Raw genomic sequence first — 17,223 nt, forward strand, 5'->3', positions numbered from 1 at the left:
TTTGTTTGTTTTGTTCACATTTCTTTGTCTACCAAATTCGTGTTGTATATAGCGTTTTGCTTTAACACATCACTGATATTGTAGTACAAAATATATTGCTATCTCTTTTTATGAGAACTGCCCTAACATCTGATTTGGCGTTTTTTAAACGTCAAATTTGACACTTCTGTATATTCTGTGCAGCCGTCAAACAAGTAATTTCGAACCGTATGGTTTTGTTTACATTTTTTTTAACATTTTTTCCAATTCCGCCATTAAGGCAGATCTTAGAGCGAGAGAAAAAATAAAATGTAGTAAAAAATCGATGAGTGTGTGAGACGAGATATAGAAAGATAAATTTATATGTTTGTCCCTCTTTTAAATCTACCGTGGTTTATTATACATTTTCTTTTGTTAATTTTTCGTAAATTTTTTTGTTTGCCTCCGCCATGTTGCTAAAAACAGCTGATTCGGGTCTATGTTAGTCTATGATAAGACCCCTTTTACAATGCAGAAATTGAAAGGCAGACAGACGAAGTTTGTTGGCGAGGGGTTGAAGAGGTAGAGTGTGTTTTACACAGGTTTAGGTAAGTTCAAAAGAGAATGAGAAAAATGTCTGCCTTTCAATTTCTGCATTGTATATACCAGGTGGTGTTGATAGCACAGCTGATTAATGTTGTTTAGAGGTTTGATCTGTCAAATTGTCTTGTGTTTGTTGCGGCGAATGCTACAACAAACGTAAAAGTAACAAAAACAACAAGCAAATTTTGACAGTTGAAACCACATAAACAAAAACAAATTGCATGTGGTTTTTGTAAATGTTGTACTTGTTGTAGAATCAACACCACCTTATATATAAATTCGCCTTGATATACAACATATACTACGTTTATACGCACGGCTTATTCGCAAATAAAAATATTGCATTTAGAAAAATTTGCCAGTTAAACAGTGAATTAATTTTTTATTTGCGAATAGCTAACTCACGAAAACAATTCCTGATTAACGACACTATTTGCAAATAAGATTTTAAGCATTGCCATATGTTTTAACATTTTTAGTTTATTAAGACTTTTTTTAAATATTTCATTAAGGGTACTCATTTAAACGCTTATCAGAAACTTCTCTTAATTAAGTAAAAAAAATATATATATTTTTTAAGCACTAATTTGATTTACATTTTTTATTATATTAGCAACACTAATGGTACTCATTTAAACGCTTAAGTTTCCCATTTGTGCAAATGTGCAAAATTTGCGCGACGTGTTTCATGAACTCACCTTTTCAATTTTGTGCAAGTTTATACAGAAAATTTATATTTGATAAAAATGTCAAATAAAAATAAATTCAACAAAAGCTTTTAAAAAAATTTGTTCAAATTGCATACATTTTAATTTGAAAAATGTTGAATGAAAGTTAAATCTTTGGAACAAATGGTGGTATACATAGTTTGGAAGATTTTGTTTATATTCTATCTGTTGGTTAATGTTTTCAGACACAATGCCATTTAATCCAATCATTCTGTTCCAAAGTTACACAATTTTCACATGCACAAAATTTTTATATTTTCTGATTTTTATTTCTTATAAATAAAAATAAACAAAAGCAGCTGATTCATCAAATGCACAATAAATTCAAGTTTGCGAGTCTAAATTGACGCGCAAACTTATCGGAGTTGTGCAAACGAATTTCCATACATTTTTTGACAGTTCATTTGCGAGAGTGTAAAAATGCACAGATTGCACAGTTTGCGAGACATATAAGCGTTTACATGAGGACCCTTATTGTGTTTTTGTATTAATTGGATTGCGAGGCAAATATGAATTTTAGATTCTATCATTTTTGCTTTTAAAAAATAAAAAAATTATCATATTTTGTTCAAAAACATTACTACCAATTTATTAAAGTTTAAGTTTCAATTAATCGTGCCATACAATATCGCCATAGCCGTAAACATAGCCATAACATAAGCATTTTTTACAATACTCGATTTGTGGTGCCATAACCATAAACAGCAGTTTTTGATGTTTTCATTTGTTTATTTTGAATTATGAAAAGAAACAAAAGAAAAATATAAATTAAAACTCACCAAACAATTCAGCAACTATGAAAAATAAAAGTCAAATGATAAAAACACAAAAAAATACGTTAATTTGTCAATCAGCTGTTTATGGTTATGGCAGAAAACCAATATTCAGTTGATATCTACGGTTACGGTTATGGCTATGGCGTTATGGTATCTCACCAATAATCAAATACAGTGTTGCCCATAAGCTTGGTTCGAACAGCTGTTTAAAGCGCACCATACACTATCAAAATACTCATCAAGCACTATGGTAGTATTAGTGAAAATGTTTTTGTGTGACACCGACAACGCTTGATGGAAAATCAAAAACATTTTGATTTTTAGCATGCTTGATGTCACTTTTTGATAGTGTATGGTGTTTTCTCATCAATCACGAAGTCATTTACAAAAATATTTCAAGGCGTGAGGTTGATGAGCGTGTCGGATGAAGAGAATAATTTTTTATATTACATATTTCACTTATTATTTTTGTTTTTTTTTTCTTTACACTGCAGCCACACGATCAAGTTTTTCTTGATAGTCTTTTACATATACTGTTTGTCAAAATTTATAAAAATTGAAAGCGGTGACGTAGGCAGCACGCAACTTGAAAACAATTTTAGTACAAATTGGACATAAAAATGTAATCAGCTGTTTTCTTGAATGAAAAATTGAACACCAACTTGAATGTGAAATTGAATGCAAGTTCGTTTCAATTCTTAAAAGTGTGAGTGTATTAGTAAAAAAGTGTGAGTGTATTAAAACTTGAAAGGCAAAACTTGATCGTGTAACCCCCAAGTTATTCTGAACATGTTCTGGTTATTGCAATTAAAGTTGCATCCGATATTGACATTTTTAAATACATTTTAGTGCAAATTAAAATTAAATATAATTCCCGCTATTGGTGTTAACACCACAAAATCAAAAATAAAATGCAGATTGACGAGTCATCAATCAAGTGGACATCAAAGCATCAAATTACACGTACACGAAAGTGACATCAAGCATTTTGATAGTGTATGGTGCCCTTTATATGGTTATGGCTATGGTACGTCTAATTGAACCTTTACCATCCGGCATCACATAAAAACATAAATTTTCCGACTTATAAACAGTGAGTTAAGGCTCCATTCAAAGTAAATTAATAAAGTAGCGACAGTACTACAACAAATACAACATTTACAAAAACCACAAGCAATTTTGTTTTTGGTTTAAGGTCTGAGCTGTCAAAGTTGCCTGTTGTTGTTTTTGCTTTTGGGCTTGTTGTATTTTTCGCCACAACAACCACAAGTGAATTGACAGATCAGACCAAAGTCGTTTAGTCAGCTGTTCTACTGAGTCTACTTTATTAATTTACTTTGGCTCCATTAGTCTTTGCGTTCTGTAACGTTTCTGTTCTGTGCCGTTCTGAATGTTGTTATATTGTAGTTAGTTTTTCCGTAACCAAAAAAACTTGGTGATTTTGTTACTATTTTTTGTATTTAGACCGTCAACATATTATTGTGAACATTTTTATAAATACATACATACATTGAATGTCACTTAAAATCTTACACCATCGTAGTAAAATTTTATTCATTAGTTTTATAAAGTTGATGTTTTGGAAATATTTTAAAATGCTATTTTTATATTGTGTGTGCTATTACCTATCAGAAAATATAGTATAATTTTAATTGCCCTTATCTACAAATAAAAAAATTGGGTAACACTGTCAGTGCCCAGAATATCAACGCATCATTTAAAATCGAACAGGCACTAGGGTAGGGTATCCTGCAAAGTATTAGGATTATTTAATATTAACATTTTTTTTAATTTTTAAAGTTTTAATTATAATTTAATATAAGTGTATGAATTTAAGTGAAATATGAATTTTGTGATGTTCTTTAATATTGAGGTGTTGTTAACATTTTTGTTGAAATACATATTTTTTGTTCCAATTAATAAAATGACTTTTATTTTTTTATATAATCACCTATTATTGCCTGTATAATTTCATAATATTTTAAAAAAAATATGTTGTACGATTTTGAGTGACACTCACTGTATATTGTTTGTTAATGATTTAATTTAAACTAATTTGTTTTACATACATTAGAAGAAATTTATATTTATTTTATTAAATTTCAATGTTTTTTGAAAATATTATTTTTTTTTCTTTTGTTAATAATAAATATTTCCCTTTCAAAAATGTTGGCACCACTGCTTTCATATTGATAGCATTTTTGTGTGTATGTGATATCAGCTGTTTTAGCTGTCACTTAACGTTGCGGACAAAATTCTGTTTTCGAAAGATTCATCCGCAACAGAACGGCAACGTTACAGAAAAACTAACGACATACACAACTTTCCCTATGCTAAAAACAAAACAGCTGATTCGTTACGGAACGTACAAACTATTTGCGAATAGGATACGTATAAACGCAGTTTGCACTAATACTTAGTGATAGTGCAAAATTAGTGCAATCATTTTGTTCATGTTTAGTGCTGAGTTGAAAATTAGAAGCCTCACTAAACATTAGTGATAGTGAGTTAAACAATATTGCACTCAAAATTAAATTAGTTGATTTAAAAAAATGCAATCATCAGTTTATTGCACCTTTTTTTCTGCACTAATTTGAGTGCTACTTCAAATTGTGCACTAAATTTTTAAGTTCCAAATGGTTTAAGTTTATTTCTGTGCACTAATTAAATACTTAAGACTAATATTTCATTAAAAAAAAAAAATATTTAAAATTTTTATTTTTCGAATTTGGATTCAGACTACTCATTTTTGAAAATTTAGTGATAGTACGTTTAATGCATCTTTTTTTTGATTGCAGGTTAAAATTTTGCACTAATTAATTGTAGTGCAGATTTTTGCACTAAATCTTCGTTTAGTGATAGTTAATAAATTATCACTATCACTATTTTTTTAGTGTTAGACCCCTTTCACACTAGGCACTTTAGTTTAGCGCAAGTCTCTTGTGTTTGTAGATGCCAGAGGTAATGTCGGGTTAAGGAGAAGATAATTTTACATGCTGTTTTGTTGTTGGGCAAGAGACTTGCGCTACTAAATTGCCTAGTCTGAAAGGGGTCTTAGTTAAGAAATAAGCATTATCACTAAAGCTAATAAAAAATAGTGCAAACTAATTTTTTTGCAATTTTAGTGAGTGATAGTGCAATGCTGATTTCAATTAACATTTATTGCACTACCACAAAGTATACAGAGGCGTCACGAGACAGAAAATAATCTCGTTTTCTATTTGTCTCTCTCGCTTTATAAACGCCCTTTTTATCGTTTTGTTTATTTGTTTGTTATGATTACATTACTTAGTCTACCGTATTCGCGTTGTGTATAGCGTTTTGCTTTAACACATCACTGCTATCCCTTTTTAAGAGAACTGCCCTATCATCTGATTTTGAATTTTTGAAATGTCAAATTTGACATATCTGTATACTTTGTGGCACTACCCCCAACTATGATATACAAGGTGACATTAATCCAACAGCTGATTATTTTTTGCTCGAGTTTTTTACGTGAGCCAAGATAGCGTCGACGAGATAGTTTCGATTTTGGGAATTTAAAAAACCGGGAAGTAAAAATACCCAATTAATGGGTATTTTTTAACTCAGCGTCGAATTAAGAAAATCGGGAAGTAAAAATACACAATTATAAATAATATGGATAGTGGCTAGGTTCAATCCGTATATATTACGAAAATAGACAGTTTTTGGAACAAAATGAAACAATCGTGCTACAAATCGTGTGATTGGTTCCAGAGAAGAATGAATTTCTCCAAAATGGCCCAAAAAAATCGTTGCTGATTTATTACGGGAAACGTGGGAAGTTCCAAAAACTGTCTCCTTTCATAATATATATGGCTTTTAAATCAGCAACGATTTATTTGGGCCATTTTGGAGGAAGTAATTTTTCTCTGGAACCAATCACACGATTTTTAGCACGATTGGCTCATTTTGTTCCAAAGACGGTCTACTCTCATAATCTACTTTCATAATCCTAACAATATTTTTTATTGTTACGGGATTTAGAAATCCCCAAATTATTATATCTTGTATACATAACCCAATATATGAACAATCATTTGATGTACAAGCTGCGCGTTTTTTGAATTTATTGACTAGAAATATGTGCTCTTTTACAATGGCAGTTGTAATTTTTAAGCGTAAACTTATTGATTTTTTTAATTTGAATGATATTTGACTTTATACTGATAATTAGAGTTATTAAAATCTTCTCATTTTTTTAATTGAACATATATTTGTAGGAGTCGTTAGGATGTATGGATGTTCTCATAGATAATATGAATACTTGTAATATAATAATAAAATAAATAAAAATCAAGTAAGAAAGTATGGTAGGTCAAGCCCGACCATATAATACCCTACACTAAGTTTAAAGTAAAAACTATTTTCTTTTAAAATTTCAATAATTTATATTTTTGAGTGATTTTCGGAAGTGGGTATTATATGGGAGCTATGACCAATTATGGACCGATCACCATGAAATTAGGTCGTGTGATTTATGTCTATATTAAAGGTAACTATGTTGAATTTTGTGTGTATGCCAACATTTTTAAGCGATTTATGCACGTTTAGGTGATTTTCGGAAGCGGGTCTATATGGGAGCTATGACTAATTATGGACCGATCGTAACAAAATTTGGTGACATGAATTTTGTATATGGGGCATTTCACGTCAAGTGAACCAACTTTTGAAATCGATGTCTTCCGATCGCGATGAAATTGCACCAATGTTAGTTCTATTGGATAGTAATTCGGACACCATTTTTCAACAAGATCGGTCAAGACCTCTCTGAGTTATAGGACATTTTTGACATTTTGGCCAAACAGGTGTTTTTTTTTATCCATATAACTTATTACCTATTGTTCTTAGCAAAATGTGTCCCAAATAGTTTATATAGCTATTTATGCAATCTTTCGAAAAAAAAAATTAAAAAAATTTAATAAAATATTTTTGATTTTTTTTTTTTAAATCAAAAATATTTTTGACTTTTTTTTTCAAAATGGGCCCTTTTTATTTTTTTTAAGAAAGCTTAGGTCTTTTCCTAAGCGACCTATATGGTCGCTTAGTGGGATGCTAGTGGGATATCTATCAAAAAAATATTTTGTAACTCAAGATTTAAAATTTTTGAATTTTTTTGCAAAATCAAAAACTTTGTTGACTTTTTTTAAAAAAATGGACCCATTTTTTAATTTTTTTTTTTGCTCAGAAGAAAGCTTATGTGTTTTCCTTTAACACCCTTTTTGTCGCTTAGTGGGATGCGAGTGGGATATCTATAAAAAAAATGTTTTGTAACTATTTTTGTACAATTTTTTACTTTTTTTTGAAAAATCAAAAACCTTTTTGACTTTTTTTTTCCAAAATGGACTCTTTTTTTTATTAATTTTTTTTTCTCAAAAGAAAGCTTAGGTCTTTTCCTTTAAAACCTTTTTGGTCGCTTAGTGGGATGCGAGTGGGATATCTATCAAAATAAAGTTTTGTAACTCAAGACAAATGTTTTTAAATTGATTTTTTTCATATTTGTGTGTAAGTGTTTCTAAAACCTTAAAAATAAAAACCACAACAACTGACCGATAATTGCCACTGGGAGGGTGCAATATGAGGCCGACCGCTATTAATTTTCCACCCCCAAAATTTGTCTGAGTTTTGTATCTTGCGGCTTTTTTAGTCAATCCTAGAGGTAGTTTTCAGCGCACGTGATTTTCATTGTTAAAATATCAGGTGCCCCAGAAACAAATTTTTGGAATCAAATGGAAATATTTTATGGCCCTTCTCCGAAGTACCAGTTTATTTATTATTTTATGACATTTGACTTTAAGAAGTGGGTGGAGAGGTAGAAGTTGACAGGTAGGTTATTTATATGGTGGTTTATTTTTATTATTATTTGTAACATTTGGTTAAACTAGGTACTTTAGTATGTAAGCCCTTCTTGACCCTAATAAAAGATTTTAGACTCATTCATTAAAACGTACTACCTATATGATCTTAAAAAACTATTTATTGTCATTCTGAAGACATACGGAAATCAGTTTTTTAGAAACAGCGTTAAAGTTAAGACGTGTGTTATTTACATAAATACTTACAAAATTCAAAATGTCTACGACTTCTAAAAAGGCTAAGGTTGAAAATGAAATTTATTCGTCTTTTTGTTTTAATCCCTTTAACAAAATGAAGCACAGATCATCAGATATGCGAAATATTTCCGACGGCTTATTAAAAAAATTCCCTACGCTGTCAAAACGAATGCAAATTTGTGGATCATGCAGGAAAGAGCTCGGAAAGTTGAACGAATTACCGAATTTGAATAGTAATGAGCCTTGCGTTGAAGTTATTCCAGATGAAGACAAAAGTAATTCCGAGAATGAAGACAGAACTGTTGATGATGATGGTTATTCTAACTTTTCAAATTCAACGAATGAGTGTCGAAACCAATACCATAAGGATGCAGTAGAAGTTCTTGAACAAATAAAAGAGAAATACAAAACGTCACAGAGTGAAGCTGAAAGAATTCAACTTCTCACGCTTGCTCCAAGAACATGGAGTTCTGCAAAAACAATGACTGAGTTTGGAACGTCTCAACGAAAAGCAAGAATTGCTAAACAATTGGTTGCTGAGCATGGGATTCTCACACTCCCAAACAAAAAGAAGGGAAAAACTTTGGAGTGCGATACTAAATCTCTAATAACTCAGTTTTATCAGCGAGATGATATGAGTCGCCTGATGCCAGGGATGAAAGACTGGATGTCTGTACGAATCGATGGCAAGAAAGTTCAAATGCAGAAGAGAATGGTAACCTGAATGAATTATTCGCAACATTTCAATCTGAATACGAGGATGTCAAAATTGGATTCACAAAATTTACACAACTGAGGCCAAAACATTGCGTTTTGGCAGGAAGCAGCGGAACTCACACAGTATGTGTTTGTATTTACCATGAAAATGTTAAATTGATGTTGAAGGAAATCAACTTAAATTACTTAAAAACATTTGAAGTCTGGTGAATTCATTATTTCATTTGATTTCGCAGAGAACTATAAATATGTTCTTCAGGATTCCATACAAGCATTCCACTTCAATAACGACCAAGCAACTATATTCACAGTAGTTATTTACTACATGAAAGAAGAAAACCTGGAACACAAAAGTATGGCAATCATATCCGACGATTTAAAACATGACACCGTTGCAGTTTATGAGTACCAGAAGATAATACTAAATTATCTAAAATCAAAATTTACAGTAGAGAAGGTATACTACGTTTCGGACGGAGCTCGTCAACATTTTAAAAACAAAAGTAGCTTCGCAAATCTTACAGCTCATGAAAAAGATTTTGGAATGCCAGCTGAGTGGCATTTTCATCCTACTGCTCATGGTAAAGGAGCATGTGATGGTATTGGAGCAAACCTCAAAAGAAATGCAGCGAAGTATAGCCTCCAGTGCTCTCATCAAGATCACATCTTAGATGCGACTGCTTTATTCCATTGGGCAAAGAATTATTGTAAAGAAACTAAAATAGTTTTTAGTAGCAAAGAGGATCATGAGGAAACATTGAAAACACTAAAGAGCAGATTCGATGCTGCGGTAACAATCGATGGCACTGCTCAATACCATGCTTTCATACCGCTTGTCGATGGAAGACTCAAATTAAAAAAGTTTTCTGCATCTACTCAATGCGATTTCTTTCCAAAGCCAAAAAAGAAGCCAGCAGCGAAATCAGTAGCTGAATCTAATAACGCCAAGAAAGGATTGACAAAAAAAAAAGCAGCTAATAAAGGTGACATATAAGGAGGATAAAAGTATGGATATTTGAAAATTTAAAAACTTCATAAATTAAGTGTAAAAATACTTATTATATAAATTGATCTATTGTGATTAAGATTAAATTTTACTAAATTATTCATCTTTTTATTATTATTATATATTAAATTAATTATTATTACAAATAAATAACAAAATTAAATTATTCAACATTTCCATAGAAAAAAAGTGATTTTTATTCCTGAGGTTAACATATTATGGGTATTACAGTATCGAGGCTATGAAATTTTAGTTGGGTATGTTACATACCATCGGAAAGGCTAATGTGTCTAGTTTCTCTGCGTAAGTTTAATTTTTAAGGTTTACACACAAATATGAAAAAAATTAAAATAGTGCAAATTTAAAAACTTTTGTCTTGAGTTACAAAAAATTTATTTTGATAGATATCCCACTCGCATCCCACTAAGCGACCAAAAAGGTTTTAAAGGAAAAGACCTAAGCTTTCTTTTGAGAAAAAAAATTAATAAAAAAAGAGTCCATTTTGGAAAAAAAAAGTCAAAAAGGTTTTTGATTTTTCAAAAAAAAAGTAAAAAATTGTATGTCTTGAGTTACAAAACATTTTTTTTATAGATATCCCACTCGCATCCCACTAAGCGACAAAAAGGGTGTTAAAGGAAAACACATAAGCTTTCTTCTGAGCAAAAAAAAAAAATAAAAAAATGGGTCCATTTTTTTAAAAAAAGTCAACAAAGTTTTTGATTTTGCAAAAAAATTAAAAAATTTTAAATCTTGAGTTACAAAATATTTTTTTTGATAGATATCCCACTCGCATCCCACTAAGCGACCATATAGGTCGCTTAGGAAAAGACCTAAGCTTTCTTAAAAAAATAAAAAGGGCCCATTTTGAAAAAAAAGTCAAAAATATTTTTGATTTAAAAAAAAAAAATCAAAAATATTTTATTAAATTTTTTTTTTTTCGAAAGATTGCATAAATAGCTATCTAAACTATTTGGGACACATTTTGCTAAGAACAATAGGTAATAAGTTATATGGATAAAAAAAAACACCTGTTTGGCCAAAATGTCAAATTTTGACCTCCTATAACTCAGAGAGTTCTTGACCGATCTTGTTGAAAAATGGTGTCCGAATTACTATCCAATAGAACTAACATTGGTGCAAATTTCATCGCGATCGGAAGACATCGATTTCAAAAGTTGGTTCACTTGACGTGAAATGCCCCATATATAAAACTTATTTGGAGCGGAATTTGTGGAGATACATATTTAAATTAAACATGTTACGGTTCGGTTTGACTGGCGAGGTTTCCAACTAGCTCTTGGCATGTGTTGACCTCAGGGAGGTCCCAACCCTCTCACCAGCCGCGAATCCGCACAGTAAACAAAAAATAAATGAAAAACTAAACAGAACAAAACTGACACTGACAAACTACACCACATGAAGAATTATCAGAGACAAGCTGTTGGTCTCTATCTAGCCCTCCCAACCATGTCGTAGGCGCATCCGCTCACATATTCCTACGACCCAATACCCGCTAGACCACTTCTTCACTCACCTTTCCATCATTGCCTGTACCTTGCTAATTTAAGAAACCAAGAATAATTATAAATTTATTACATATTTAGTTTTTTTAATAATAATTTTCTTAAACCTAAACAAGAATATATAAAATAAACATGTAAACAATAAACACAAATATTTTATTTAACATCACCTCTTCAAATCTTCTTTTAGCCGTTACTTTTCTTTTTGTATGTTTCTCTTTACTATTATCATATATTTTATAAACGTTATAAAATATATGATATGTGTTTTTATCCTAGGGCTCAAATATTTTGCTTTATTTTTGAAGTTTTCGCGAATTTACGATTTTTATCTACATATAAAAGAGCTCCCTGAATTGTAGCACTATTGACTGCCATTGCACAGTGATATTTACAATTTCCGCGGTTTATCTGGGCTCTATATATTTAATAATTTTCGTATTATCTTTCTTTTCAGTTTTACGGCAATCGAGGGACTAGTGTAACTAAACCAAAGAACACAAACACATAAACTAGACATTAAACGTTACACTCATAATTCGTTTGTCACAATATCACGAAATACACTTAATACTAACTTAAATCTAATTTATTGTTGTTTCTTATCTATTTATTTGTTCATTTATTATTTAAAAAAATATTTCTAATTTCAGTTTCCTTTTTAACTTTTCGTTGCCCGACACTAGAGACTTATTTTGAAGCTATTTAAAAATGATTCTCGTCCAAATTTAATTAAAATGTTTGCCACACTTATTGCCAATTTGTAGTTGTATTTTATAATTCGAATAAAGTGGTTACTAAAAAGTTACCTGGCTATTTTCCTTCTGTGTAGTTCTGGCCAAGATTTCAGATTTATTGATCACGTATTGAGAAAATAGCCAGCTACAAAAACACACAATTTTAGTTTAAAAAAAACTATATTTTCTTTTGTTAACTTACGATTTGTTCAATAATAATTTTTAATATTTATTTGCCAGAACTTGTTCAATTTACTCTTTCACACAGACTTGTCCTTAAATTGAATATAACTCCGTCCCACGTCTTATCTTGACAACTTTATTTTTGACTTTGACGATATTTACATATTTTTGCCATTATTTACTAAAAAAAGGTAGTTGCCAATTTTCCCTTGCTATTTATTTATAAATATATAGGCGCAAGATATATATATATATTATATATGTATTTCCCCGACATTTTAAATATTTATCAAAATTTTCCCGCTTTGATTCCATATATGTATTTATTCTTGCGGTTTCCTATTTACATAAGGGTCCTAAAATCCCCTCTTTAGTCCCACTACAATTGAATATACAAACAGCTGACACACACATTTACATATACTAAGTACGACAACGAAGAAGACAATAGACACTAAAGCAGTGATGTTCATCCCATACAACAATTGTTTAAAAAATTTAAACACATTTGTTACGCTCTTTTAAAGAGCGTAATAAATGTCTCATTTTTTCAGAAATTCAATAAGCATTGTTGTTGGTTGGTTTTTGGATGAAGCATAGCAAACACACGCGTTTCAATTACAATTGAACACAAAAAAACAAAGTTAAAAATAAATAAAAAATTTGAGAGTATTTCGGCCGTATAATGTATATTCTTTCATTTCCTTAAAATTTAAATTATATTCATTTAATAAATTGGTTTTATTTGACAAAAATTCTAAATTTAAACTTTCTTCATTTTGTTGTTATTTTAAGTGTTTGACATTATGTTTGCTGGGTAGCTCTCTCACCAAATATCTTCATTTTTATTTTTGAACATCACTGCACTAAAGGCCTGCACCAGGGCACACTTAGAAAGGTGACTGCATCACTACAACAATACAAAAACAATAGGTACTTTGTTTTTTTTAAAAAGTAGGTGAACTGTCAAAGTTGCCTGTTGTTGTTTTTGTGTTTGTTGTATTTTTCGCCACAACAACCACAAGTGAATTGACAATTCAAACTGAATAAAAAAAATAATCAGCTGTTTCATCGCAGTCACCTTTCTAAGTGTGCCCTGGCCTGCACCAAAGTAAATTAACTATTGATGATGCTGTTCAAAGTAAATTAATAAAGTAGACTCAGTAGAACAGCTGACTATTTTTTTTACTTTGGTCTGAACTGTCAATTCACTTGTGGTTGTTGTGGCGAAAAATACAACAAGCCCAAAAGCAAAAACAACAACAGGCAACTTTGACAGCTCAGACCTTAGGTTAGGTTAGGTTCCATGGGCTGCTGCTCCTCAAGCAGCTCACTTGGGTCCATTTAAATCTGATCCCATTGTGATACCCAAGGGGTAGACAACAGGGTATTTATAATACTTCCGTTGCCTCCAGGTTAAACCAGCCAGATTCCCGGATGAAGGAGTAGATTCGTCTAAGATTCATCCTCGATAGCTCGTCCAAGCATGATAGGAATGGAAATCCAAGGATGCGTTCCCTCAGGTTTGTAAGAGCCGGGCATTGGCAGAAAAGGTGATATACAGTCTCTTCCTCTTCTTCATTATGACAGCTTCTACAGTAATCATTGTACCGTAGGCCCAATCTTCTAGCATGTGTCCCGATTAAACAGTGCCCTGTAATAAAGGAGACAATTAGCCTTATTTGCTCACGACGGTATTCTACAAGTAGATTCGTCCTGTTGGCATCATATACGGGCCAAGTCGACCTCGCTGTAGCACAGGAAGGTTCATTAGTCCACCTGTTTTGTGCAGTCTCATACAGTTTCTGCTGAACAGCCATCTTGCATTTAACAAGGGAAATACCAGAAAAGGGGTCGATCGCCTCCTCACTCAACATCGCACCCCTTTTGGCCAGATCATCTGCTATACAATTACCCTAATTTCCATCGTGTCCAGGGACCCATATAAGCGTTATCCTAGAATGTCTCGCTATCTCATTTAGAGATACCCGGCATTCCTCGGTTAACCTAGATGTCGTAAAGACACCCGCTATTCCGTTAACAGCAGCCTTGCTGTCAGTAAATATACATATATCACCAGATATTCGATAATACCTCAGCCAGTTGGTTGCGCGTTTAATGGCAGTAATTTCCGCCTGAAGAACAGTACAGAAGTTAGGTAGCCTAAAGTAGGATCTTATCCCAAAGTTTTCAATATAGAAACCTCCACCGACCCTATTACCCCTATTAGAGCCATCCGTATATATCCGTATGACATCAGCAGGAGGGAAGAGTCCGCGCTGCCATAGATCCCTATTCGGGATCATAATATGGAAATGCCTATCGAAAAAAGGTTTTGCGATGCAGTAATCGATATTACCATGTATAAACCCATAGTAATTCAGTATCCTAGAGTGTCCAAGATCCTTACCAGACCACGAACCCCCCGCATTTAGTCTCACAGCAGAGTTGAGAGCCATTTGTATCACCATCAAATCCACTGGTAGCCAGTTTAGAATAGTAAAAAGTGCCTTAGAGGAAGTAGACCTTATAGCGCCTGTAATCAGTATCGTTCAACGGCTTTCCGGTGAGTAAAATTATCCAATGCCTGCCACCACACCAATACTCCATAGAACAAGATGGGTTTGACGACTGCTTTGAAGATCCAATTGATACCTTTCGGCATAATGCCCCAGTTAGTACCAATTGCCTTTTTGCAGGAGTAGAAGGCCACGTAGGCCTTGTTAATCCTATTCTGAATATTCATATTCCAGGACAATCTCTTATCTAGAATGATGCCAAGATATTTTGCATTATCCCTAATTTCAAGACTGATTCCATTCAGTCTAGGTGGTCTAAAGTCATCGATTTTATACCTCCTAGTGAAGAGAACCAGTTCCGTTTTTTGGGGGTTCACACTAAGTCCACTTGAAATATTCCACTCACTCAGTGTACTTAATGCTGATTCCATACAACTAGATATTGTATCCAGAAATTTACCGGATATAAAAACTGCTACATCGTCAGCGTACGCGACTGTTTTAATCCTTCTGTTGTCCATCCTGACCAACAGGGTATTCATAGCCAGGTTCCACAGAAGTGGAGATAATACACCACCCTGTGGGGTTCCGCGATTGGCCACTTTTGAAACACTTGTACCACCTAGGGTAGCACATATGACTCTGTAGCCGAGTATCTTTCCGACTAACCGGCGTATACAAATATCAATCCCAAGTTCCTCCATCGCAGATAGGATGGCGTCGGGTCTGACATTATTAAAAGCTCCTTCAATATCAAGGAAGGCAACAAGTGAATACTCCTTATGTGATAGCGACTCTTCAATGGATCCAACTAGCGAGTGTAGAGCTGTTTCCACAGATCTGCCCTTAGTATAGGCATGTTGGGATTTAGAGATGAGTTCAGTCGGAATGGTCATTCTCAGGTATACATCAATCACCCTTTCTAGGGTTTTCAGCAAAAAGGATGCGAGACTAATTGGCCTGTAGTCCTTTGGTTTAGTATGAGTCGCCTTGCCTCCTTTAGGAATGAAGACTACTCTACACCTCGTCCACCACGTGGGAATATAGGTCCATTTGATACACGCTGTGTATATGTTAATGAGCCATGGTACAACTATTTCTTCGTTCTTCTGAAGATCAGCAGGAATAATGCCATCCGGCCCAGGGGATTTAAATGGGTCGAAGCTCTTAATTGCCCATTGAATTCTTTCTCTGTTCACCGGAACAGAGTTTTCACACGGAGCAACAGAATCAGCAGCCCCATTCACAGTTTCAACATCAACTGGGAGGCAGCCCGGGAAATGAGTGTCCAGAAGGACCTCAAGTGTTTCCTTACAATTCAGAGTCCATCTACCGCAGGGTTTCTGAATATAGCTTGGTACAACCGGGGAGGTTGATAAGATTTTACGTAATCGGTTAGTCTCAGAGGATCCTTCCACGCAGCTACAGAAGTCCCTCCAGGCTTTCCTTTTCGCATTCCTCGTAAGGTTCTTGAAGTGATTCAATGAAGACTTGTATGCCGGCCAGTTACCCGACCTCTTAGCCTCGTTGAACAATTTACGACACGTCATTCTGGAGTGTGCTATTTCAGGATTCCACCATGGAGGCTTGTTCTTACCTCTGCGGATGGTCGGCCTACAGGCCAAGTTAGTAGCCGATTGAAACGCTTCTGTGAGTGTCTCCACTGCTACCTCAATATCTTCCCTATTCTCAATAGAGGGTGGGTTTGGCAAAGACCGAGAGAGAGCGTCACGTTGCAACTCCCAATTGGTCTTCCTCATATTTAGAATGTTATTAACACTCCTAATAGTTACACTAATATTAAAGTCAATATATTGGTGATCGGAGAAGGAGCAGTCGCTAGAGACGGCCCAATTAGTAATCATGCTGTGATGTTCAGCACTTACAAGTGTTAAGTCTAGAACCTCACTTCTGTTAGCGATAATGAAGGTAGGTTCTGAACCACTATTTACTACTTCCAAACTACTATTAAGAATGAAGTTGAAAAGACTCTCCCCTTTTGTATTGGTGTCACTGCTACCCCATATGATGTGGTGCGAGTTAGCGTCAGCACAGATAACTAAAGGTATCTTTGACCTATTCGCCATTTTAAGCTCAGACCTTAAACCAAAAACAAAATTGCTTGTGGTTTTTGTAAATGTTGTATTTGTTGTAGTACTGTCGCTACCAAAGTAAATTAATAAAGTACTCAGTAGAACAGCTGACTATTTTTTTTACTTTGGTCTGAACTGTCAATTCACTTGTGGTTGTTGTGGCGAAAAATACAACAAGCCCAAAAGCAAAAACAACAACACGCAACTTTGACAGCTCAGACCAAAGTAAATTAATAGAGTAGACTCAGTAGAACAGCTGACTATTTTTTTTACTTTGGTCTGAACTGTCAATTCACTTGTGGTTGT

This window comes from Calliphora vicina, chromosome 4, assembly GCF_958450345.1.
Source record: "Calliphora vicina chromosome 4, idCalVici1.1, whole genome shotgun sequence".
Lineage (NCBI taxonomy): Eukaryota > Metazoa > Arthropoda > Insecta > Diptera > Calliphoridae > Calliphora > Calliphora vicina.